Here is a 26,281-nt window from a genome sequence, read left to right on the forward strand (position 1 = left end):
GCAGGTGGCTGTAAGGAATATTTGGCTTTTACTGGGCTGGGTTTTGCTGTTTTCTTCCTTTATTCCTCTCCTTGTGTTCCATTAGCTCTGCCTGAGTGTCCCTGAAATTTGAATTTTGGGATGTCTCTGCTCCCCTTTGGAAAAACACAACATTCTGGGCAAGAATTTATCCCAAAATTAACCTAAACCTCTCCTGGCACAACCTGGGGCAGGTTCCTCTTATCTCTAAAAATCCTCTTTTTCTGTTTTTTCTTTATTTTTTTTTTTTCTCGCAATAAGAAAACCAAATCCAATCCCTTCCTGCTCTCCGGGTTTGGTTGGATGCTCCCCGTCCACGCTGGGATTTTTGGGGGGAGCAGGAGTGACCCCATCCCGGGCTCTGCCACCGTGACCTGCCCTGCTCCAGCTTTTCCTCACATCTGGAAAAGGGGAACAAAAGGGCTTTTTGTGCTCCCTCTGCAGCGAAATCCTCGTGAATTGCGGCTGGGAAAGAGCCAGGAATTGGGAAGATTTTCATGGATTTCCCGGGGTTCTGCAGGCGGTGCTGGGATGGTTTTCCTCCCTTTTGTTTGAAAGTGGCTTTTGCTTTCCTTCCCCAGCTGGAATCGCTTGGGCTCATCAGCTCCGCCCAGCTAATTAAGTAATTAATTAATTAACCCCCGCGGGCTGCGCAGGTGCCGCCGCTTTGGGACTAATTAAGGGTAAAGCGGGATCCTTTTCCATCTGGGATCTGCTCCAGAGGGAATTGCTGCCCATGGAAGGAGGAAGGGGGCTGTGAACACCAAAGCTGTGCCTGCAGTTTTATCCTCGGCACAGGGGAGCCCCGAGCCGCATCCCTGGGGAAACCTGGAAACAGGGGCTGGGTTATTCTCCCAAATAAATCCATCCCGCCCGGCTGGAAGCGGAATATTGGATGCCTGGAGAGCTTTAAAGCTCCTTTACGTGTCCACAGGGTTGGAATATTTCTAGGATTAAAGAGCAGCTGGGATTTTAAAATTTATTTTTAACTGAAATTTTAATTTATTTTAATTTTTTTGTGACCCTCTGATTCAGTTGCCTTCACCTCTCAGGTGTTTGAAGAGCTTTATAAACCTGATTTAGAGCTCCTGGAATTTTTGGCTCTGCAGCAAGTGCTTGTATCTGTCCTTTTCCTAGGGGGAAAAATGAATAAATCTGTTTTCTCAGGAACTCCTTTCCTGTTCCTGCTGCTGGGAGAAGGAGGTGGGAAGGGATTTGGGATTGGGAGCTGTGGAAAGGGGAAGCAGAAGCTGCTGCCTCGATGGCTCTCAGCTGCTTTAGGAAATGGGAATGGCTGGGATGGTTTGTTTTCCTAACTGGAAAATTCTGCTCCTTTATCCCAAGGCACCCATTTCCTTCCTAAATGAAAAAAAAAATAATTAAATATAGATATAAATAATTTATAGATATTTATAATATATTTAGATATTTATAATATCTAAAATAATATATATAATATAAATATATAACAATAGATTATTATAGAGTATATAAAATATAGAAAATATAAAATAGAGTATATAGAAATATAAAATATATTAAAATATATAATATATATTATATATAAAATAATAAATAAAATACTATAAAATAAATATATAAATATTTAAATGTATATAAATAAAAGAGAATATTTAAATATATTAACAAATATAATTAAATATATGATATTTATATTTATAAATATTTATATAAACAAAAATAAATTTAAAAATATTCTGCAGAGGGGGGAAAAAGTGAAAATCCCATGTTTGGTGAAGGACTTGGCTGCTGGAGGCAGAGATTTGGGAATTCTGTTCCCGAGGGAGGGGCACTGTCCCTGCCCAGCTGGCGTTGGGTGCTCTGAAATCATCCAGGATTTCACCTCCCCCTGGAACCTGAGCAGGGAATTATCCACACCTGGAGAGAAGTGGAGAATGAGGAGCTGCAAAGAAAGAGGAAATGGTTGTTATTTCCCAAAAAATCCCCCAGAAGCCGGGATGGCAGCGGGGGCACTGCCAGGGCTGCAGGAGCAGCACATCTGCAGCACAGCTGGCGCCACATCCTGGGCTCAGCTGCAGCAAATGTGCCAATAAATTGAATTTATTTAGGATCAGGTTGCAGCACAGCCCTGATAAAGGAACATCCCGTTTTTCCCCAGATGGAGGAACCCAATCCTGGAGGTATCAGTGCATCTTTTAATGGCCTTGCTCTGAGAAACACAAGGATTCTGTTGAAATGGGGTTTTAATGGTTCCTCCTTTTTTCCTGCTTCTCCCTGCAAAGCCTTTTGAGCTGGGAAAGGAGGCAGGGGATGGTTGGAATGCTGGCTCTTTGTGGGCAGCCCAGTTAAAATCTAATTATCCTGGTTATCAGTCAGTAAAAGGCTCCCCGAGAGAAAAAGGGGGTTTTTATTTCTCTTTGTTTGACAGCAAACCTGAAATGCATCACTTGATACCAGAACTGAGCTCCATTCACCCATTCCAACAAAAAAAGGGGAGCTTGATGCTCCCTTTAATGCCAAGAACTACAAAAAAAGATCACTTTAAGTTTTACTGGCTCATTAATTCAAGCTGTTCACTCAAAGTGCATCTTTCCCATGCAATGGCCCTGCCTAAAAATGTGCTTTATTTGGGTTTGGAGATAAATGGCTCACCCAGGCAGACTGCAGGCTCTGGAGAAGATCCTGGATCAGAGATAAGTGGCATAAACCCAGCAAAATGGGCATGGAATGATGCAAAATGGGAAGAGTTTGCTAAATCTGGGGTGAGGATGTAGAAGCAGCCACTTGATCCTCGGTTTTGGGGGGCTGGGGGGGAGAGGTTTCCCTTCAGGATTTCTTTTCTTGCTCACATGAGGTGAAACTTCCCCTCAGGCAGGTTCTGCTCCCAGGAAACAAGGGACAAGAGGAACCTGTCCCAGGTTGTGCCAGGGGAGGTTTAGGTTGGATTTTGGGATCAATTCCTGCTCAGAAGGGTTGGCCAGGCTGGCACAGCTGCCCAGGGCAGTGGTGGAGCTCCCATTCCTGTACGGGAGCACTGAAAGCAGAATTTACAAATTCACACTCCCAGCTGCCGTGAAATTTCTAAAATCAGGGAATATTGTCCTCCTCTTCCCTCCCCATCCCCATTTTCCTGCCTTTCCAGCTGCTGTGGCACAGGCAGGACCTCCCCAGGGTCCAAACCTGCATCTTCCCAAATCCACCCCCAAACCTCTGGCCCTGGGAGAGGGAGGAGGGTGGGAAGCTCTGATGGGATGGAGCTTGATCCCAGTTTTGCCAGGTGAAGCTCCAGGAACACAGGACAGATTATCCTGGAATTCTTTTGTCTTTTTGGAGGCTGAAATTCAGGAATTGTCTTTAATATCCCTGTGGAAAAGAGGTAACTCATCCCTGGAGAGCTCTAAACTCTTCCTGGCTCTGGAATCCCTCCTGCTGGGAGCTCCACCTGTGCCTTGGGATGGGAATGCTGGTGGAGGGGGAAGTTAAAAACACCCAGAAAACAAAAACTGGGCTTTACAGAGCCGGAGTTGTTGAGTTCCACACAGGAATGAAAATGGGATTTTGGAGGCTGAGCATTTGTTCCTTTGGTGGTGAAGTTTTTTCCCCTTTTTTGAATGGAATGGAGTCCAAACATGAGGTTTTTGGATAGGAAAGGCTCCCCCTCCCAGCACTCTGCCTCCCTTCATCCCTCCGGAGGCAGCGAAGGGATCGTGCTGGACCTGGGATTCTGTTCCACCAAATATTGTCGGAATTAATCCCAGTCCCTGTGGAACTGTTTGGGCAGAAAACATCAAGTTCCTTCCATGCAGCCAAGAGGAACCATGTCCTGAGCCCTAATCCCAAAAATAAAGCTGGGATGAAAAGCTTCACTCCCAGCCAGCAAAGATGGTCCTGCTTAAACCCAGTGCCACAAAAAAATTCCTGTGCCCCATTCCCTGTTGGGAATGGGGACGGTGGGAGCACAGCTGGTGGCTTTGGGTCTGCAGCCACCTGGGGGACCTGGAGGGGCTGGGATGTCCCCACCTGCCAGGAGAGGAGCCCCAGGGTATGGGGAGCGCTGAGGAGAATCCCGGTGTTGCGCTTTCCCTCTGGATGAGGGCACAGCCGTGTTTTTCCAAAGGGCTGGAAGCCTTTTCCAAGTGTCGCTCTTGGCTCGTGGAGGCTTTGGGAGAGGATGGAGCTGCGGGAGGAGGTGGCTGCCAGCTGCTCTATAAAAACACTGCCTTGATCCAAAATCCCTCCGGAAGCGCCCCCGGCTCATCCCGGCGTTCCCAGGGGATCGCGCTGACCTAGATTCTGCTGGAGTGGCTGAGGTGGAGCCTCCACTACAATGTGGCTTTTATCTGCTCCCAGAGTGGATCCAGAGCACGAGGAATGCGCAGGGAGCTTTGATTTCCTTGGAAAGCCGTCGTGGCCAGACCTGCTGCCACATGCTTGGGTTGGTTTCTTTCTGCTGTCGCTCCCTGATCCTCTTGGAGGAGTTCAGGATGCGCTTTTCATCCAGCTGGGAATGGCTGGGAGAGTCCAGGAATTTATCAGACACCTGGAAGACTCTGGAGGCAGGAGCTGGAGCAAATATTTGCTGGGATGAGCAGCTTTGCCTCTTTGAAGTTCCCGTGTGCTCGAGGCAGGCATTTCTTATCTAGGCTGTTTTTGGAGGGGGGACGCAATGCCACGGGAAAGGCGTTTTCGTGGAATTCCTGGAATAACATTGGACAGGCTGGGAAGGGCAGGATGTCTGCAGGAGTTTGCAGCAGGAGGGGCTCTCTGGGGAGGGGCTGAGGGTTGGTGCTGCCCACAGCTGGAATTCCTGCACTCTGGAGCCTCCCAGTGCTTCCAGAGCCTTGGGAAGTTCGGCTTCCTGAAGGTGCCACCTCCCCATCCTGGAACTGGGATGAAAAATGGGGCATGGGAATGATTGTGGGCTTGATCAGGGGATCCCCAAAGGCTGAGCCATGGAATGGGTTGGGTGGGGAGGGATCTCTGAAGCTCCTCAAGTCCAGCTCCTGTCATGAGGATTCCCAACTTTCCACTGTCCCAGGTGTCTCCAAGCCCCATCCAAGCTGGCCTTGGGCACTTCCAGAGATCCAGGGGCAGCCACAGCTTCTCTGGGCACCTGTGCCAGGGCCTGCCCACCCTCACAGGGAGGAATTCCTTCCCAATATTCCATCTATCCCTGCCCTCTGGCAGTGGGAGCCATTCCCTGTGTCCTGTCTCTCCATCTCTTGTCCCCAGTCCCTCTCCAGCTCTCCTGGAGCTCCTTCAGGCCCTGGAAGGGGCTCTGAGCTCTCCCTGGAGCAGCTGAACCCTCCCAGCCTGGCTCCAGAGGGGCTCCAACCCTTGGAGCATCTCCTTGGCTTCCTCTGGACTCACTCCAGCAGCTCCATGTCCTGATGCTGGAGTTCCTGGAGCTGCTGTGGGGTCTCACCTGAGCAGGACAGGAGGGAAGAATCCCCTCCCTCCCTCCCCTATGCAGGAGGATTCCCTGTTCTCACCTCCTGCAATCTCAGGGTGCCATCCCCCCTTCCCAGAAAGGTTTTCCTGCCTGTCTGTGCCTTGGACAAGGTTCAAACCAAGGGAAATGGGATTGAAATCCCAGTTTGGGATTAGCACAGTCCAGGTGTTCTGGTGACATCTGCACACCTGGGTGCTGCTGGGCCAGGCTCGGCTGAGTTCCCTCTGCAGCTCCAGGAAAAGATTCCCTGCTGTTGATGTGCTGGCCCTGCCACGGGGTGGGAATTGGAGCGGGAATATTTCCACTCCAATCCTCCTCCTTTTGTCCAGGGCCATCTCTCCAGCCTTGCTTTCATTAGTGCAGGGCTGCAGTTCATCAAGCCCCATAAATATTTGTATCCTGAGCGTTCCTTGGAGCATTCCGAACCCTGGCCGGGATTTCACGGGATGCTTCGCGTTGTTTATCGTGCGGATGCTCTGACAGGGAATCCCTGGGGGTCAGAAGGGCCAGGGAGGCACGTTCCCCTCTGGTTTGTGATCCTGGTGGGAGCTGCCGTTCCCTGAGTGGGTGTGGAGCGAAGGTCGGTCAGGGATTCCCCCATGGATGCTCCCAGTCCAAAGGATTTGCAGCTCTGCCAGCCCTGCAAGCTCAGAAATCAGCAGCTGTTCCCAAAAAACTCACGGATTTGTAACAAATGAAGGAAGGCAGGGGGATTTTGGCTCGTTTCCCAAGAGCTGTGGTTCTGGGTGAGATCATGGGATGGGTTGGGTGGGAAGGGACCTTAAAACTCCTCCAGCCCCAGCCCTGGTGGGCAGGGCCACCTCCCACTGTCCCAGGCTGCTCCAAGCCTGTCCATCCCGGCCTGGAACACTTCCAGGGATGTTCCCTCACTTCCAAGGCAGGAAACACCAATGTTGGCTCTGATGGAAAAGGATTTATTGGGGTTTCAGTGGCATTTGGAGTTTGGACCTTGTTCTTGCTGCTCTAATGAACCTGGCTGGTTGTTAAGCCACCAGTGCCCATGGAGAACACTGGGAATGACAATCATGGAATTTCAGATTGGAAAAGACCTTTCAGATCATTGAGGCCAAGCATGTCCTGAAGTTTTAGATGTTTAACTGCTAATTTTATTTTTTTTTAACAAAAAAAATTAAAATAAAATGGTCTTTCCTGAAGGTTTTTCCAGAGTTCTGTGGAGAAAATGGGATGTGTCCCATTTCTAATATTTGTACTCCCAAAAACTTCCCTGATTTGGTGCCTGAAGGGATCAGCTGCTGAAGGAACGTGTCCATGTATCTCCCATATGAAAGGATTCCTTCAAGACTGTTCTAGATTATTCTTCCAAGTCGATTAAATAAATAACATTAAATAAATAACATTAAATAAATAACATTAAATAAATAACATTAAATAAATAACATTAAATAAATAACATTAAATAAATAACATTAAATAAATAACATTAAATAAATAACATTAAATAAGTAATAAATAAATAATAAATAATGATGAATAAAAGTTCATTCTTTTGTTATGATGAACTATTTTTGGCAAATAAAAGAAGGCAGAATTAGTAATACTTAATAATAATAATTATTAATAATTCAAAATCATCATTATTATCAGAAGTTCTTGGTGTAAAGAAAATACAGCCCCAAACCTTTACTACTTAATCAATAAATCTAAGTGTTGACAGCTTTAATGAGTTAATTATCTTTATTTTCTTCAATTAGAAAAGATCTTGATTTCAAATTTTAACTGAATATTAATTTTTCCCTCTCTCATTTTCCAGGCAGGATTATTGACTCCACGCTGTGGGAATTCACCTCCTGAACACCTGCACCAGGTACTGCATTTCTCTCATTGCGTTTCTGTGCTGTTTTCCCCTTGAATTCCACTTCCAAAGGTTTTAATGCCGGAATATTCGTGCTGTGCTTGGATTTTCAGAGGTCTGGGCTCTGTATTTTGCCCATCCCAGATTTTAATTGCAGGAAGAGGTGATTGGACCCTTGGAAAGAGGGATATTGTGCAAGGTGAATTGAGATTCTTGGAGGCTTTGGAAAATCCAGGATCTTTGTTCCCAGTTGCTCCTGGATAATGTGTGAGGGCCCTTGAAAACAGAGATATTGTTGTGCAGGGTGAGTCAAGGCTTGTGGAGGCCTTGGAAAACCTGGGAATTTCATTCCAGCCATTCCCAAAGCTCAGGGTGGGAGCCTTTGGAAACAGGGATATTGTTGTGTGGAGCGAACAGGAATGGAGACCTTGCAAAATCCGGGATCTTTATTCCCAGTTGCTCCTGGACAATGTGGTGAGGGCCCTTGGAAACGGGGATATTTCTGTATGGAGTGGATTGAGGGCTTCACACAGGCCTCGGAAAACCTGGGAATTTCATTCCACCTGTTCCCAAAGCTCACGGTGAGGGCCCTTGGAAAGGGGGATTTTGTTGTGCAGAGTGACTGGCGGCTCACGGAGGCCTTGGAAAACCTGGGATCTTTATCCTGGAGCACGTGGCGAGGCCGGACGAGCACCTGGGCATCGCTGCCGCTCCGGCTGTGCTCTCCCTGTGTAACTCAATCCTCTTCCCAGCTGTTCCTGATCCCAGCTGGAGCCTGTCAGGAGGAGCCCCGTGTGTGACCCGAGCCATCCCAGGGCTCGAGTGCCTGAAATCCTTTCATGCCGCTGTCATCCCGAGCCCCCTGCCCGTTCCATCACCTCACGGCTCCGGCGTGTGCCGGCACCGCAGCGCCCCAGGCAAACTGCGAAGGGCTTGACCAATTCCTGGGATGGTTTTCAGATGGGGTTTTATTGGTTTATGAATTGTTACCTCTGTTTCCTCCTCTAAACGAGGCTGCAGAAGCGAAGAGGGAATCGAGGCCAAGCCTCCCTCTTTCCCAACACGGGGAAGCCGATCCCGTGCGTCGGCCCCGCTCCCGTCACGTGCTCGCCCTCCGCGGATATTTTTCAATCCCAACCCCACTGCAGTGCTTCGCTGGTGTTTTTTGCTCCTTTGTTTATTCCCCAGCCGCTCGGGATGAGCGCAGAATCCCGCTGGCAGGAACATTTGTGGGAAATCACATCAGGCCTCACGTTTGCGCGCGGCCAAATCCACCAGAGAGCCCCCGGCGAGCGCTCGCGCGGCCACGGAGCAGATTCTGTTCCCATTACTCACCGGAGAGGCTCGCTGGATGTTTATAGCTGTTGGGTGGGCAAGAAAGTTGGGAAGAGTCGGGAGTTGTCGGAGCCTTTGATGGTTGAGGCTGGGTGGGAACGAAAGCAGCTGGCCTGGGTTGAGTAATGGGGTGGCACTGGTAGCCCTGAGTCGTGGTAACTCATTTCTCTCCGTGCTGGCTGGGATTTGCCTGCTCAGCCCGTTCCTTGGAGCCGCAGGAGCGGCTGGAAGGCTCCGAGTCAGTTTTATGGCTTGCTCTGAGTCGGCCTAAGAGCCGGATTTGCCGGATAAAGGAGGGTTCTTCGTTAGGGAAATGTGAGGATTTGGTTTAGCAATTCCCACTTAACGCCTGTGCTCCTGGAGAGCTGCTCCTGAGTGATGGTTGCTCCCAAATTCTCTGCTCCCAGTGCCCTGCACTGATGGGTAATTTTGTGTTTTCCTGCTTATCTCCTTGGAAAATACCGGGGAAAGCAGCTGTGGCTTCAGTGCTTGAAATGGACCTCACATCCCTTGATGGCTCTGTTTCCCTGCAGGGGAGGAGAAAGCCCCAGTAAACTGTTCCAGTTGTGGCTCTGGAGACAAATGTGGGCTCTGGTGGACACGTCTTAAATGAAGCTCAAACAAAAGTTTCCTCATCCTTGAAGGATTTCCTTGACAAAGGTAGTTGGAATAAAGCCGGATGTTTTTCCGGAGGGCTGGCCGTGTATCTGAGGAGAACAATTAGTGTTTTATGGGCTGAAGCCACACCAAAGGGATCCAAAACTGGCTGAGACATCTGAAATAAAAATATCCCTCGTCAGGGAGGTTGGTGCTGGGGCTCTGTCAGCGCGGCCTGCTCTTGTTCCATCCCCTCACCAGTGACCCCTGATAAAATTCCTGCTGCTGGAGCTCTGCACAGCTCGGCCGTGGCTGGGAAGTGCAGGGTGGTGACCCAGGAGCTGTGCCCTGTGCTCTGGGAGCTTTGGAAAGCTCAGCCCATGGAAAGGAAACGGGTTTGGATGCAGCTGGAGCTGGGATTGAAGCAGGGGGTGCTCCCGATGGCGCTGCCAAGGGAATAAAAGCCTTTGGGAAGGGCAGGATGGGCTCCCAACAGGGCAGGGAGAGGTCAGTGGAGTGCTGGGATGGGTGTGAGGGGAAACCTCCTGCCCCTCACCAAACCATGGGGGATTGGTTCTATTTTTGTTTTCCAAAGGATGTCAAGAAGTGGAAGTTAGTATAAAAAAAGGGCTAAAAAAAAAATAAAATGAGAGTGAGAGGTTGAAAAGCTCTTAATCTACTGCATTTCTGAAGAAAAAACTGAAATAAATGGGGTGGCTTGGTATTTATGCACTGGGATTGTTTTGAGGGAGAAAACTTTGGAAACAAAAGGATAAGATAGAGGATCTGAGCTGGAGCTAAACCCCAGCACGTTCTGCCTTGGCCACAGCCCAGCGTTTGTGGTGGAGGTGCCACAGAGGATTTGCTGTCCTCTGCTGCTCCTCAAACCAGGGAGGGTGCTCAGCCAGGACCCCAGTTTTAGGATTTTGTGTGGTTTTGGTGTTTTATGGAGCTGGGTGAGTGGGGAAATGGGATTGTGAGTCAGCACAGACGAGTTCATGGTCCCTTCAGGACTCGCAGCTTTGTGAAGAAAATCCTCTTGTATTCCAGAGGAAGGGATTGTTGTTCCTGGAGATTTACAGGAGATTGAGACCTGGAGCCACAGGAAGGTCCTTGCTGGCTCCCCTGTCCCTGGTGTGCTCCTCAAGGGAGTGAAGCTCTTGGAGCTGATGATTCTCGTTACTCTAACGAGATTTTTCTCATTAGACATCACAAGATAATATTTAGAGGACATACTGGTCAAGGAAAGCGGTTGTTTGGTGGATGTTTTTAGGTGTCTTTATATTATGAAATTTGGACTTGAGGGTGGTTTGGTGCCTTGCTCTGGGAGCTCTGAAATGAGCAGTGGATTTTAAGGAAAAGGAAATTCTGTCTCCTTTTCCTGCTTTTCCTTTCAATCTGATTTATCTCCACAGGTACCATCCCATTTGTCATGTTCAGAGTTCCATCAGAACAGACAGCTCTGAGACAGGGTGGTGATAAATCCCCCCCCCTTAAACCCCATTTATTCACTTCCCAAAATAAATCATTTGGGGAAAGCAAATATATTACTTTGTGTAGCAAAACCAGGGAAAAAAAACATTTCCAGGTCAGCTGCATGAGTGGTGATCAGTTCTTGTTGTAATCCTGTGCTGGGGGATTGATCCCAGTGATTCTGTGTTCCCTGAAATCCCATTTTTCCTGCAGGCTGCACCGTGCCTGTCCTGCCTTTCAGTCCAATTCCATGTTTCTTTTATTATCATAAACCCCAGGGAGTTTAATGAGCTGTGTTGTGCTGAATTGCTTCCAGACTGGAGGTGAAGAGCAGGTAAATAATGTTCATCCCTCTGGGATGGGATTGAAGGATGCTGAGGAGCTGTTGCCTCTCCTGGGGGTGCTCGTGATGGGATGAGGAGTTTGGGGGTGTTCTCCCTGTTGTTGTTTGAGCTGGAGACGGCTCTGGTTGTCCCCTGGAGTGTAAACAATGGGAGTGTAATCCAACAATGGGTTGGGATTGTTGGGACTCGTCTGCTCTGGCCTTTCTTTGGTGCTGGAGGAGCAGAGCAAGGTGAAAAATCCTGTGTGAGGTTCAGAGGCTGAGCAGGATCCCTGTGGAACACAGCTGGGAATGGGATGGCTCCAGAGCCCTGGGTATCCCTCAGTGTGGGGCACCTGAGGAGGAACTCCTGAGTCCTGTGAGGAGCTCAGGAGGTTCTCAGGCTGCCCAAGGACCAAGGATTGGTGTTCCAGGAGTGCACTGGGGCCTTAGGACACAGCTCTGCTAGCCTGGCAGAGTCTCCAGGTTATGGGAGTTGGGAGAAGCCTCCCCAGGAGCGTCAGGAGGGATTTAATCACAAGATTTATTTGGCTGTGAAGCCTCTTTGGGGCAAAGCAGTTCAGGGGATGTTCTGAAAACCCAGAAAGTGGCTGAGTGGTTCTTGGGGATGTCCTGGAAAATCAAAATGTGGCTGAGGGGTTCTTGGGGATGTCCTGGAATACCAAAAAGGGGCTGAGTGGTTCCTGGAGTTGTTCTGAGAAACAAAAAGTGGTAAAGTCATTCCTGGGGGTGTCCTGAAAACCCAAAAAGGGGCTGAGTGGTTCTTGGGGATGTCCTGAAAACCCAAAAAGGGGCTGAGTGGTTCTTGGAGATGTCCTGAAAACCCAAAAAGGGGCTGAGTGGTTCCTGGGTTTGCCCTGAGCTGGCTGTGGCCCCCAGGATGGCAGTGCCACGGTGGGCTCGGGATGCCCAATTCCAAATAACATCCAGCCCAGAAAGAGGAAAAAGCCCCCAAAAAGCAGCCAGGCTGACTGGGCTGATACATTTTTTTGCCACTTAGCTCCGAGATTTGCGAAGCTTTCATGGGAATGGGAGGGAATTCAGCTGCTCTGGGGGGCAGGAAATCGAATCTGGAGGCCCAGCTCCCTGTGCCTCAGTGGGAACATTGTTGTACTCGGAGGAGCTGTGCAGACGTTTCTTTTTATCCCAAAAAGAGCAATTTCCTGCCTTCCTCCTGTCCCAGTCTGCCTGTGCTTCCCCAGGATCCCTGCAGCAGCAGGAATGTGGCATTGGAACCCAGGAGCCGAGAGTGGGGCTCCACAGGAGGGGCTGTGTCAGAGATAAGAAATAAGATAAATAAATAAGATAATAAATAAGAAATAATTCCCCGTGTGCTGCCCGAGCCTGGGGGAGCTGCAGGAGCGGGGAGGATTTGGGGAACACCAGGATTTTGGGCTCAGAGGGAAGAGGAGGTGGTAGAAATGCAGGTGACAAGCGTGGGACAAAAGCAAAGCTTGGTCTGTGGTGGCACAAGGTGGATGTTTATTATCCCACAAGGTGGATGTGGGGTTATTAAAAGGAGCAGATTTCAGCAGGGTTTAGTCTGGGGCAGCTGCAGCTCTGTGGGAATTGGGAGCTCTCTTACACCTGTTTGGTAATTTGGGTTTTTTTGGCCAAAACCCTTCTCCTGTCCCATCTGCTCCTGCTGCATCCTGAAGTGTTGGCACCTCTTGGAATCACAGATTGAACCACTTGAATTTCCAACCAGTGACTTTCCAGTGGATTTAATCCAAGTTTTTGGATCAATATGTTTAAACATTAAATATTGGGCTAAATCTGAATGAATTCCCCCTCCTGGGTTGGAGCTGGGGGTCTCCTGAAGGTTTTTATGCCGTGTGAAATCTCCATCTCACCTGATTTATCCAGTGCAGCAAAAAACAAACTTGTCCTGAATGGGCTCCTCTCTTGTAATGCCGAGTTTACTGATCAATTTGTTTAAACCTTAAATATTGGGCTAAATTTGAACAACTTTCCCTTCCTGGATTGAACCTGGGAGTCTCCTGAAGGTTTTTAGGCCCTGTGGAATCTCCATCACACCTGATTTATACCCCCAGCAAAAAAAAAACCAACAAAAAACCAAACAAACCTTTGCCCTGAGTCAGCTCCAGTCTCATAAAGCCTGAAAAATGAGCCTTTGGTAACTGGGGCAGGAGAAGTGCCTTGGTTATCACCATTCCCTGCCCAAATATTGATGCTGCTGGGTGGAGAGGGGAGGGATCTCCTGGAGGAGCTTGAGGATGCTGATTCCATTCACTTCTGGATTCTCCAGAGCAGCTGTGGCAGCTTGGGCTGAGCCCAGGGATTTATTTCCAGGAGCACAGGATGGGTTTGTGCTGAGCCTACAGAACAGTGCCCTCTCGTGTGCTGACAGGGCTGGGAGCTGCAAACCCAAACCCCTCACGGATTTTGGAGTGTGGATAAGGAATTCTGCCTGAGCTGTGTGCTGAGGAGGTTTTCTGTATTTTTTTTTTAATTTATTTTCTGTGGCACCATGGTTCTTAAGGTTTTTGTGACTGAGATTTAAAATTATGTAAATGAGCTTTTTTATATATTTTATATCTCAATACACTGGGGTTTTTTGGGGTTTTTTTAATAGGGAAAAAGCCTAAGGGCTCTATTTTATTTTCTTTTGATGTTGAGGCTGGCAGAGATTGCTCTGTCTGGCAGCAGCTGAGCTCATGTGCCTGGAACCGGAGGTTTAAGGTGTAGATCCCAATTTCAGAATGATCCCAGAAGAGCAAACTCAACATTAATATTTGCATTTCTGGCTGTTTTGGGGCTGTTTTTTCCCCATCATTGTTTGGGAATGCTGAAAGTGTTGGAAGTGAGGTTTAAATCCTCATTTTTCCAGCAACTTTGCAGATTCCAAACCTGCGTCTCCTCTCCTGTGCTGCTCTTTGGGCACAGCCCAGCTGCTCCATCATTTCACTGGCTGGGGATAATAAATCACATTCCTGATCTCATGGAATCATTGAGGCTGGAAAAGACCTCCAAGACCATCCATTCCAACTCCACAGCAGTGCTGCTCCTCGTGGTGCTCTCTCTCTGTTTATTCTCCTGTTTTACTCTTGGCTGCTCTTTGCACGATCCCAGTTTGGTTCTTTCCGCGGGGATTCATCCGGGTGAAGTTTTCCAGCCTGGAGCTTTTTCTGCTCCGTGGACAGATGTGATTTTATAGCTGGGTAAATACAGAGAAATCAACTTCATTCCAGGCCCATATGTGAAATAAAAACGCTGCAGTGCTCGTAGGCCGGTCCTTTAATAAATGGGGTTACAAATTAACATTCTTTGGGATTGTAGCGGAACCTGTGCTGGGAATTAACTTGATTTGGGGGGTGTGTTTTCTGAGCAGATTTAAAAATGATTAATCTGGTAAAACTTAGATTTCTGACGAGCTTTGTAACGCTGCTTTGCTGGTGCCTCCTCCCTGCTTCAGGAGAGTGGAGCCTGCCTGATTTTCCCTGGGATTTGGGAGTGTTTTCCAGCGGGATGGATGGAGTGTGTCCCGAGGTGGAGGAATGTGTGTTAAATAAACAGCCAGCCTGGGCCCTGCTCACGTTGGGTGTGTTTGCCTGATTTTTAGGAAAGGGGATGTGTTTGGATGAGGGATTTGTAATTTGCACTCGGGTTCCCTTTGCACTCGCTCCAAGGGCTGAGATATCCCGTGTTTGGATCCAGCCAAGGGAAGTCAGGAGGGGACTGGAGTTGCACAAAGCAGAGATGCTGTCCATGTGGATGAGCTTGGAGCCGGGTCCTGTCCAACATCTTTAGGATCTTGCTGTCAAGGGTTGTCAAGTTAGGCCTTGTTGTCAAGGCCTAGATGAGTTTTAGTGTCCCTTCCAACCCAAATTATCCCAAATTTCTGTGGGATCTGGGTTGTCATTGGTGGCATTTCCCTGTGGTTGGTCCTGTTTTGCTTCCAGCACAATTCCTGGTCAGTTCCTGGCTGTGAGGATGGAGATTCCAGAGTGAACCTCGTGGAGGCTCCTCTGCTCACAGCCCCAACTTGGTGGTGGAAGCAGCCGAACCTTTTTGGATTTTTTTGGGCCAAGATAAGTGGAACAATGGAAAATCCCATTCCAAGGACTGGGTCCCTGCAATCCAAACCATCCTGTGGGAGCTCCAGCCTTGCAGAGGAGCTGAATCCAAACCAGCTCTGGGGAATCTGCAGGGTTTTCCCAGAGAGTGGCTGTGAGTGGGGCTGGAATCTCGGCTGGCTTGGGGAATCTGGGTCAGAAGGGGCAAATGGACCGGGAAAAATCCCTGGGAATGCTGGTGTTGTGCCCCAAGATGATCCTAAAAGAGGCTGCTTGGGCAGAGTGTTGGATTTAACCTGGGAATCTCCTGGAGGGAGTTTTCCTTCTGCTCCTACTCAAGTCAGGGAAAATGACTTGATGTGCACGTTTGGCAGTTCGTTTTTCAGCTTCCCATTTTTCTCTCAGCAGGAAGATGCTGGGCATTGGCAAACCAGGGTGGGGAGGGCTGGTGCTGCACCTCAGCTTCTCCTGTTCATTGATTATGAAAAGTCTTTGCTCCGAGCTTGGTGCTGACTCCAAAGTGGAAAGGCAGTGCTGATCCCACTGTCCCGACCAAGGGAGGCACCAGAATCTTGGGATATTCCATCTGGGAAGCCCAGCTGGTGCCACGGGGTGCAGGGCTCAGAGCTCTGAATTTCTCATGACACCAGAATTATCTCCCTGACATTGTACCTGCATGCAAAGGCTGCAGCAGCAATTCCACGTTCTTATAATCCCCGTGCTCAGATAAAAATCAGATGGGAACAAATGTGCAGCACACGAGGACTAAAGACTTTTATTACAATATCTTTTTAATTATCAAGGTGGGGAATCACGTTTTACAAAGTCCAATAAATTGAATTTTATTATGGTTTGTGTGAGGACTTATTTAATAGCAGATTACACGGGATGCTGACAAAATTCCTCTTTCTTTCTCAGAGGTTTATTTGTCGCTTGTTGAACTCTGGGAAAGCGAGCTGGGGATGGAAGCAGAGGGTTGCAGATCTAATCCAAGGGATGGTTCATGTTCATGGTTTAGATTAGCTCAGTTTAATTCCAGATTGTGTGCACTTGGAGCAGCTGGGAAACCAGACCAGGCAGTTGGGCTTTATTAGGAATGAGCTCCTGCTCTTTTCACTCGGTGCTTTGGGAAGTCTCAAATCCTGAATTATGGCTGTTTGCTTTGGAAGGAGCTCCAGTTCTGCTCTCTGCTCCTTGGTATTGGAATTCAGGGCTTCTGTGGAGCTTCCTGCCCTGGGCAGGTGTGGAGAGGGGATGGATTTGGTTCCCTAAACTGGGAACTGCTGGATTATCCACGGAATCGTGGAGTGGTTTGGGTTAAAGCCATCCAGTTCCACCTCCTGCTATCCCAGGCTGCTCCAAGCCCCATCCACCCTGGCCTGGGACACATCCAGGGATCCAGGGGCAGCCACAGCTTCTCTGGGAATTCCATCCCAGCCTCTCCCCACCCTCACAGGGAAGTTTTCCTTCCCAATATCCCACCTAGCCCTGCTCTGGTGAACTCCCAGTATTCTGTGGGTTTGTGTTTGCTGGGAATTTTTTCCCTAACACCGAGGTTTGCTCACAGCGTACTCAGCTCTGGGTGGTGAAAAGTTCCCCTCTCGCCTTTCAGATTTATTATTTGGAATTATTTGGTTGTCTTCCCCATTTCTGACAGTCGTCAGTCTCTGGGAGGGTCAGTCCACACAAAAACCCCTTTCAGTTCTGGATGCTGCTGCAAGCAAAAACTACAAGCAATATTTGGGATATCAGGTTCCGCGTGTTGAGGAAATGCCAGTTTGAGGGAATTGCACATGGATCCCCTTCCCAAATCTGTGCTTGGAAATGCAACAGGCAAAAGTGATCCGTGTGCTAAATAAATGGGAACACGAGCTACAACTTGCACAGCGAGGTTCCAGCGTGGCCAGGGTTATATTCCCATTTTAACTCCTAGGGAAACTTTTGGAAATGGAAATCAATCCTATAAACCCACGGAAGACCTTTCTGGCCCCATGGCTACAGCGAGCACAGGCATTTAAGAGATGATTTTCATATGCATGGAGTCATCTTAGAATTCTGGAAGGGAACAGTTTGTCTGGGATTCAAAATAAGTTATTCATCCTTTTATTACCATAATAATTGCTTTTTATGGTTACCCAAGTGAATGTTATTATGAAAGCACAGAAAAATCTATTAATTATTTTCCAGGTTTTTAGTGTATTTAGTTTTTCCTCATATTTTTTTTCCCCCCCATTCTGGGGGTTTGATGTTATCAGAAAACAAAGTTTTTGGTTTTTTTTTTGTCCAAAGATAAAAGTCTTTCTGCACACTTGTTTTGTGTATCAGAGCTGATACAAAAAAATCACAAAATGGATGAGATCAACTTGTCCAGCGAAAATGCCACTCTGGAGGCCTCTTCCCTGCTTTTTGGTCCCTATGGATTCTGGGGTGTTTCCTTTAACTTTGTGTAGGTCCATCGTTTATTTATTAAAAAATCACAAACATGGGGTGGGGTCTTAAAAATAAGAAATGTTTCCTTGTGCCAGGAACAACTGGGAACAGCCTGGAATGGAGGATTTTCCCCCTCTAATAGGAGGAGGGTTTAGTGCTGATTAACGGGAGCCTCCAGGGCCTTAAATTTGTCCAAAGTTTAACAGGGATTTGTGTTAAATTTATAAATTCTTGTTCACAGCCTGGCTGTTGGAGGGCTGGACATTTTTTTTGGTTGTTTTTTTCCCCAAATAAATGATTCCTGTGTGGATCAGCAGCTCCCAAAGGTGTTTATTTCCATGGTTTTGACCAGCCTGGTTTAGGGAAGCTCAGCCTCAGCAGGGCTTGGAATGAGGAGAGGTTTAAGGTCCTTTTCCAATCCAAACCACTCCAGGATCTTCTGGAAGTTGCTCCAAGAGCATGGACTGAGTTGTTGCTCCGGGGTTTGTGATAATTCTGGCTTTGGAGGGAAAAGCTTTAGGGAATGTTGTTGAACCAGGATGTTTGGTGGTGTCGGAGGCTGAGGGAGTGTGAAAAGGACAGAAAAATCCTGATTTTTGTGTCTCTTTTGATGGGCTGAGTCTCATGTAATGCAAAGCTCAAGGCTGCCAGTGATGTTCTTTGGGTCTGTGAGTGATGCTCAGCCTGTGGAGCACCAAACACCAGGGAATCATGGAAATAATCAGGGGATAACCTTGGAATTCTTCAGGGAGAGCAGCTCTGTTGGGCAGAGCGTGGTGCTGATAACACCAAGGCCATGGTTCAGTCCCTGGATGGGCCTCACTCGAGAGCTGGACTTGATCCTGTGAATCCCAGAATATCCAGTGGCCTGGAAATAAAGTGGGAATAAACAGCACTTCCAGAGTTTCTGAAGTGTTTAAGGAAATCGGTTTTTCATGTTGGGCCTCCCGAGGGAATCCTGCTGGATGTGTCCACGTGGCCCCCCACACCTGAGGGGGTTTGAGAGTGGGAAATGATGGCAAAAGCCCAGCAGGGCTGTGAGGTTGGATCCTGGTTCATCCCAAATCCCTGATTTTCCTGCCTGTGACCCAAGGAGAGGACTCAGCACATTCCCAAGCTAAGGCACGGGACTAACCCTGTGGAACAGCATCCTGGACACCTCAGGAAAAATATTCCCCAGGAAACCTTGCCTTTGGAGCTGGTTTTACTCTCTGTGCATCCATTTGGCCTCTGGGTGCTGGAGGGTGGCAAAGGTGTCGCCTTTTGGGGCTTGGGCAGGGCCTGGGTCACCTTTTAGAGCCCAGCCCTGTGCACACCCTTCCCACAGTGTTCAAACCCTTCCTACACCCAGAAAACCCCGGATAAACACACTCCAGGCTGTTTTATGGTGCTTCCTTCGTTGTCCTGCTTCACCCACAGATCCACCCAGCAGACTGGGAGATCCAGTAGCCCTCTGGGTTTGGTGTTGGCTTCTTGTCAGCCGGGACGTGGCGCTGGGAGAAGCTGCTGGGAGCTGAATTCTTCCCTGCCAAATGCCAAGGAGCTGCTTCTCCGATTTTTTCCTGTTCTGAGTTTATTATATTAATGGAGAAGAAGTGCTTAAAGCCCTCGGTGGTTGCTCAATGTAGCCTTTGGCACCACACACAGCGGTGGTGGAAAAAAAGCAAACAGAAGTGTGAAGAGCCCGACAAAACACATGGAAAATATCTTGTATTATATAAATGGGCTCAATGCCTGTGCCTCAAGTGCTGCCTCTCATTCGAGTAAATTCCTCCCACCAAGGAGGCAGAAAAATCAGGAACTGGGAGTCAGGAGCAGAGGGAAGGGGGAGCAGTTGAGTGTTTTGGAGGTGTTTTGCCCACAGTGGATTTTTAGAGGGGTTGGAAGGAGTGTAAAGGAAGGAGATGCAATGATCTGAAAGTTCTGTCTGAGAATGCACAACAAAAATGATGCTTGAAAAGGAAAATCACCACTCTGGGCTGTCAGATGTTTGGGGCTGTTGCAAAATCAGGCTGGGACCGTGAGTTCCACAGCTTGCCAATGAGATAAGGGCTAAATGAGGCTTCAAAACCTGAAAACTCCAAAAATAAAACACCAAACAACAGCAAAAAAAACCCCAACAAAAATCCCAGCTTAACAAGAAGTAGAAATCCCAAGGCAATTGGAATGGGAATGTTTAAGTGGTGAACAGAGTGTTGTCAGGTTAATGGTTGGATTTGATGCTCTGAGGGGTCTTTTCCAACATTAATGGTTCCAATGACTCAAGATGAACATAAGGATTTATAACTGAGCAGAAATGGTTTGGGTTTTTTGTTTGCTGTCGTAATTTGGGGGAGGTTCTTCCTCTCCACGTGGTGGGGAGGTGCTGGTGGTGCACAGGTGAAGATCCTTTCCAAGAGATCTGGTGGTGCCTCTGGCATATCCAGGTAATTTTAGGAAAAATTACCCTTGTAATTCCTTCTGTGATCCAGGGTTTTGGGAGAACCCTCAATGCATCCTCCCCTCTCCATCCTCCAAGGAACAATCCTGCCTCTCATCCACCCCCTCTTATCCATTCTCTGTTTCCATCTCTGCCCTTAATTAACTTTTCCTATTCTGCTGAGTGTACAACGTCCCAGGATTAACCTAACAGGGAGCGCAAAGTTCCCGGAGAATTGAAAATCAATTTCCCTGTCTTCGTGTACCTGTCAAGGATTGAGTGCCAGGGCTGGAATTCATCCTCTGGTAGCTGATGGTATCGTGTCCACCTAAATCACCTTTCTAGCAGAGCTTGAGATGCGTTGGGCTGAATTCCCTGGCTGCCATCCCGTTCTCAGTGGGATAGGGAAGCAGAGGGGTTGGAGTCGACGCTGACTCTTCCATGTCTGGCAAAAACCTGGTTGTGGAGCAAGAGGGAAATGCTGGCTGGTCAAAATTCCTGGGTGTCCTCATCCCTGACAAGCGCTGAGCTCTGCTGTTTATAAAAAGGATTGAGGGCCTTGAGTTGGGCTTAGTCAGCTGCTGATCCCTGGGAACGAGGAAGGGGGGGTGTTGTTTCTCCATCTAATCACTTGCAGGCTTGTGATTACAACATTTAATGATGATGGCCGAGGTCAGTTTTTAATTAGCTGAGCCACATGATGGGCTCTCGCAGTGCCAGCAAAGCCTTTCCTCGCCGATGTCTGGCGTGATGTTCCAGAGGAGCAGCTGTGCCAGTGAAATCCTGGATTTATGGGTTAAATCACGCTGTGTATTTCCCAATCCCGAGCTGTTTTGCTCTGATCTGGATGGGACACGGTGGGTCCAGATTGCAGCGTCCAACCAGTCCCCGTCTTTGTTCAACATGTTGAGGAGAGAGCAATAAACAGGGAAAAAAATAATACTCCAAAAGTCTTGGGAAGCTGGCGGCTGTGGCTGTTACCAGGACTCACATGATGCTGTGGCCCGGTGGAACCGAGCTGTTGCCGATTGAATCACATGTTTTTGTCCTGGTAACGACCAATAACACCCCGCTTCTTCCCAAAAATCCTAAATATAGCCCTGAGAACCTCCAACCAGGGAGGGTTGGCACTGGGCTGTGCCTTTTCCACAAGCCCCGTGTGATGGCTGGGATAGAGCGGGCCCGTGCCAGGAGCAGATGGCAGAGCAGGCTGCACATTCCTGAGTCACTCAGCTTCTCCCTCTCCCCTTCCCTGCGAGGAGGGATGGATCCCAGGCTGGATTCACGCATGGCTTCGCCTCCAGCGTGGATGGAAAGGTATTGGAAAGGGCGAAAACGGATGACTTGGGTTTTCCTGGCCCACACGTGGATGATAACAATCCCCCCAACTCCCTCCCTGCCGTGGGATGGGGTGGAGGAGATGATTCCCTCAGGGATGAGCCAGCCCCTTCCAAGCTGAAAGCACACATTTGTTTTCCTGAGCGTACATCTCGACATGCTCCCTGCACGCTCTGCCCTTGACCCTGCTCGCATGTGAGCTATAAAATTTTCCATTGATTTCCTGGAGGTCTGGAGCTTTCAGGCGAGGCTGGGTCCCTTTGAGCCATCCAGGTCTGGAGTGTGTTTAGGGGATGAGGTTTAGCCAAGTCTGAGGTCGCTCAGAGCTCTGCACGTGAGCAGAGCTTTCCTTATCGTGCTGCTCTGCCGAGCCAGGGACGTGTCCCTGGGGTGCTGCTCCTCAACCTGGGGCGAATTCTGGGGGGGTTTCATCTCCCCTCAAAGTCTGGGGTTGGTCCCTGGTGAAGGCAGAGCTTCCAACCTGTTGCATTGCTCATAAATACATGAAATTCGGCTCTCACACATCGCTACTGGCATTGTTTTTTTGTTTCCCTGTAACGTCACTGTTAGATTACAGTTTCTTGGTTGGTTTATATTTACCTCGCTTTTGTCATTAATTTTAGCCCAGTTTGTGTTTTTCTCCTCACTTTTGTAATCAGGTTCAGCCCAGGTTTTGGTTTTCCCCCTCATTTTTGTCACCAGGTTCAGCCCAGTTTGTTTCTGCCTTCCTTGATTCCATCAGGAGCCAGGGCCCCCACCAGGAATCCTCCAGCCCTGACCTCAGGCACTTTCCTGCTCTAAGGAGAAAAGGAGGAATCTCCTGCAAACCTCTTTGCTTCCCACTCTGGCCAGCTCCTGACGCCCACTGATCCCATTCCAAAGGAGATGTGCTGAGCAAACCCTCTCCAGTTCCCTCATGCTCCACTTTGAGCCTTCCACAGCGCCCAAGATTCCCAGTCAGAGAAAGCTGGAATATGTGGAAGTTCCACATCTCTGTTAACTCAATCCTTGAGGATTTTTCCACTGAAGTTCTGGTTTATGCAGAGCTGAGTTAAACTAAGGCTTGCCTCAAGGATTAATGTTGTGCTTTATGGGGTTGAGCAACGTTTTGTCCTCTGAGGCTGATCTGGAATTGCGGTTCTGGGGGAGGTTGGAGGGAAGAGCTGCTTGGATTTCAGGAGCAGCAGTGGACTGAGGTGAGGGCTCTGCTTGGGATGTCCCTCATACTCAGGGTGGGAGCTGCTCCTCCTTTCTTCTTGTCACCCAGGAATGAGAATGGCTGGAAAATCCTCTGGAGAACTCAGAAGTGAACTTTGGATAATCCAAGATTTTCTCTGCCACTTTGGCACTGTCTGTTTGACAGGGTTGGCACAAGTTTGACTCTTAAAATTCCTCAGGATCCCTGTAAAGGTGAGGATGAATCCATTTCCTTTCGTGTTTGTCTGGAAAGACGCTTGCTCAATCCAAGTATATCCAGTTCTGCCCTTGGGGAAGAATGAAGAGCAGAATTTGGTGATGTTTGGGTTTTTTCCAGACCACTTTGGGTTAAGCTTTGATGTTAATGGTTGTTCTTCTGGAAAACTCAGGGCTTGTGTGAGGAGATTCCAGGGAAGTGTTAAATCCAGCTGGGTCTGAAGCAGGATGTGGCTCCCACTGGGAGCTTTTCTTGTGTCTGGACAATGCCAGTGGCTTTCATGAGGATCTCATCTTTTCACCATCCTGACTTCCTGCTCTTATCACTACTGGCTTTACAGGCGAATTCCCATCACCAGGCGACGGCTTGGGAGCTCTGATCCCAGCCGGATCAATTCCAAGGCTTTCTGAACGTGCCAGTCAGGAAGGTACTGTAGCGTAGCCTGATATGAAATATTTTGAGTGTCCTGCTGTAGGTCTTGCCTTTATAAACATGAGCCATTCCAGGAGTTTAGCGAGGATTGATAGGATCAGGATGTATTTGCAGGGAGGGCTGGCTCGGATGGAGCAGCTGCAACTCGCCCTCAGTGGGAAGTGGAATCTGCTGCTCTCCCTGTGTGGCTGTGAGGGGAAAAAAGGCCTAAAAATGAGGAGAAACTTCTCGAGTTGAGATGTATTTTCAGAATGAAGTGTTGCAGGAGGGATTTGGGATGTTCCAGGGGTGTGCTAAATTAATTCCAGTGTTAATTAAAAGGATGTACTCACCTCTTAACGAGTGTGAGCACAGAGTTGGGGTATGAAGTGAAATGGAACATTGGGGATTTGGGGCAGAAATCCTTTCCTGTGAGGGTGGGGAGGCCCTGGTAGAGGTTCCCAAGGAAAGCGTGGCTGCCCCTGGATCCCTGGGAGTGTCCAAGGCCAGGCTGGACAGGGCTTGGAGTGCCCTGGGATAGTGGAAGGTGTCCCTGCCCATGGCAGGGGCGGAATGGGATGAACTTCAATGTCTCTTCCCAAACCATTCCATGATTCCTTCAGTGCTGGGTGTGCTCTATGTCCCAGCATCCAGGACCTTGGGATCCAGCTGCTGTCAGACCCTTTGGGAGCCCATCCTGGCTGGAGAAATCTCTGGAAGGTGCGGGCAGGCCCACCTGGACGGGGCTGTTGGAATGACGTTGGAGGACACGCACTGGAAGAGCTCCATCCCCGGCCATCTTTCCCTGGAGCTCACTGGGATCAGCCCCCGAGCTGTTCTCGGCGTTTTACGGCGTCCCGGTTCCATGGCGTAATGCCGCCACACCCTTTTGGAACAAATCCTTGGCGATCCTTGGGGAAAGGAGAAGTGGGTCGGGGTGGGGAGCCCTCGGTGGAGCTCCACACCCACCCTTCAGCTGCTCTGCCGGGGAGCACCGGGCCGATGGCTCCAGGACTGCTCCGCTCCTCGGCCCCGCAGCTGGATCGGAGTTACAACACAAACACCCTCAGTTATCCCAGTTGGATGCGAAAGCAGCCGCGCGTTCCATGGGAAGCGGCGATGCCAGAACGGGGAGGTCAAGGCTGTGCAGTGTTTTTCTGGCAAAGGAAAAACCCGTCGGATGGAAGGCGGTGCCTGGGGAATCTCCGGAGCGGTGGGATGAGCTCCGAGCACGACTGGAGATAATGGGGCTTGGGGAGGGATTGAGCCAGGGAATATTGGAGAGAATCCAGCCCTCCAAGCCCAATGGCCACCCTTCTTCAGGATGAAGTCATTGGAAGCAGCACAACCACTTATCCAGAGGGCCAACCTGCTTCCAGGAGTTTTGGGATCATGGTTTAAACAGGTTTTTGTGTTCCTAGCCCTCTGTGCCCACAGGTGCTGCTGGTGCTGCCTCATTTCCCCCTCGGAGCTCCTCAAGTTCCCTCTTTCTTTTTTTATCCAGGGGAAAAGGCTTTTAGCTCTTCTTTCCTGCAGCATGAGGTGCTCAGAACTGTCAGCACCACACGAGCCACCCCTCCAGGAACAGCTCTGTATCCAAGGGGATGGAGGCAATGTGTCAGAACATGTGGAAAAATCCCCCAGAGCTTCCAAATGATGCTGGAATTATTAAAAAAAAAAAAGGCAGAGAAAGCATTCATGGAGCTCCAGAAAACGCCACTGATAAGGATCTCTTGAGGGCTATTCCAACTTCCCCCATGAAAAGATGAGCTCAAAGTACCAAGGTTTGGGTCTGGATTTGCAGTTTTCCAGACTCTGGGGACCTGGAGCTTGGAATAATCTTTTGGCTTCTTGCACAGTGTAAGAGGGACCAAAGCTCCAGCAGCAGGAGGCACCTGGAAGCTGCTGGAGAAGAGCATGGAGCTGGTCCTCTTTTCCTGGCCAAGGATGAAGCCAATGTCCAAGTGATGGTCACAGCCCCTGGAACGGGCTCTTATGAGCTTTGGATGAGTTTTGGTTCTGCTCTGCAGAAATCCGCAGCTTTTCCTCGTCGCTCCCCAGAACTGGATCCATTCTGAGGAGCAACAATACATGGAAAATGGAATATTTTGCTTATTAAAGTCACTTGGAGAGTTGCAGTTCTGAGGTTGGCAACCAGAGCTCGGAGAGGCTGAAGGAGCTGGAGAGTTCATTGTTCCCCTTTTCCAAGAGAAACTTCCACGTGTGCCAGCACTTTTATTTATAATGCTCAAATAAATGGAGTCCATTTAAAGGTATTATTGAGGGAGCAGCACTTCAAATATAACATTTTTATGTTATTAGGCTGCTGGGAGAGAGGTGTCCTACTGCAGGCAGATAATCCATCCCCCTGCCTGGATTCCAGGCTGGAACTTACTGGAAGCTTTGCACCACAAGAATCCGAGCGAAGGGATTATTTTCAAGGAAAGAAAAGGGAGCTTGAGGAAAATAAGGCTGGAAGGCAGAACCTCAAACCACGGTGGAGAAATTTCCTGACAGCAGCTCCACGTCTCGTGACCACCTGATGGCTCCTGAGCTTTTTTGGGATTTCAGCCGATGCCCAAAGGGGAGCTCAGCTGGCTGGGAAGGGTTTGGGGTAGGCTGCACCTGGAGTTGGGGCCGGCTGCCCCACTTCCTTCATTCCATCCATTCTTTTTTTGTTGGAACAAGGGAAATCCTGAAGGAATCCAGACGTTCCGAGAACATCAAATGATCGCGCTGACCTTTGCAGGCTGCTCCTGGTGCTGGGATCCATGGCGTATGGGAATGCTGGGATGTGTTGGGAATGCTGGGACTTGTTGGGAATGCTGGGACGTGTTGGGAATGCTGGGATGTGTTGGGAATGCTGGGATGTGTTGGGAATGCTGGGACTTGTTGGGAATGCTGGGACGTGTTGGGAATGCTGGGACGTGTTGGGAATGCTGGGACGTGTTGGGAATGCTGGGACGTGTTGGGAATGCTGGGACATGTTGGGAATGCTGGGACGTGTTGGGAATGCTGGGACATGTTGGGAATGCTGGGATGTGTTGGGAATGCTGGGACGTGTTGGGAATGCTAGGATGTGTTGGGAATGCTGGGACGTGTTGGGAATGCTGGGAGAGGACTGGGGCAGGAAAGGTGGTGAGGGGACAGCCAGAACAAGCAGCCAGATATTCCAAGCAAGTGGAGAGAGGGAAGATG

General features: G+C 49.1%; 1 long non-coding RNA gene across 1 annotated transcript in view; it reads left to right on the plus strand.

Moving 5' to 3' along the window:
- LOC131582609 (uncharacterized) overlaps positions 1-26,281 on the plus strand; it is an 89,655-nt gene that overhangs the window by 14,409 nt on the left and 48,965 nt on the right. Inside the window, exon 2 of the long non-coding RNA XR_009278370.1 lies at positions 7,245-7,298. This is a non-coding gene — a long non-coding RNA (uncharacterized LOC131582609). The remainder of the gene's footprint in view (positions 1-7,244; positions 7,299-26,281) is intronic.

Source organism: Poecile atricapillus, chromosome 10, assembly GCF_030490865.1.
Source record: "Poecile atricapillus isolate bPoeAtr1 chromosome 10, bPoeAtr1.hap1, whole genome shotgun sequence".
In the NCBI taxonomy this organism is placed as follows: Eukaryota; Metazoa; Chordata; class Aves; order Passeriformes; family Paridae; genus Poecile; species Poecile atricapillus.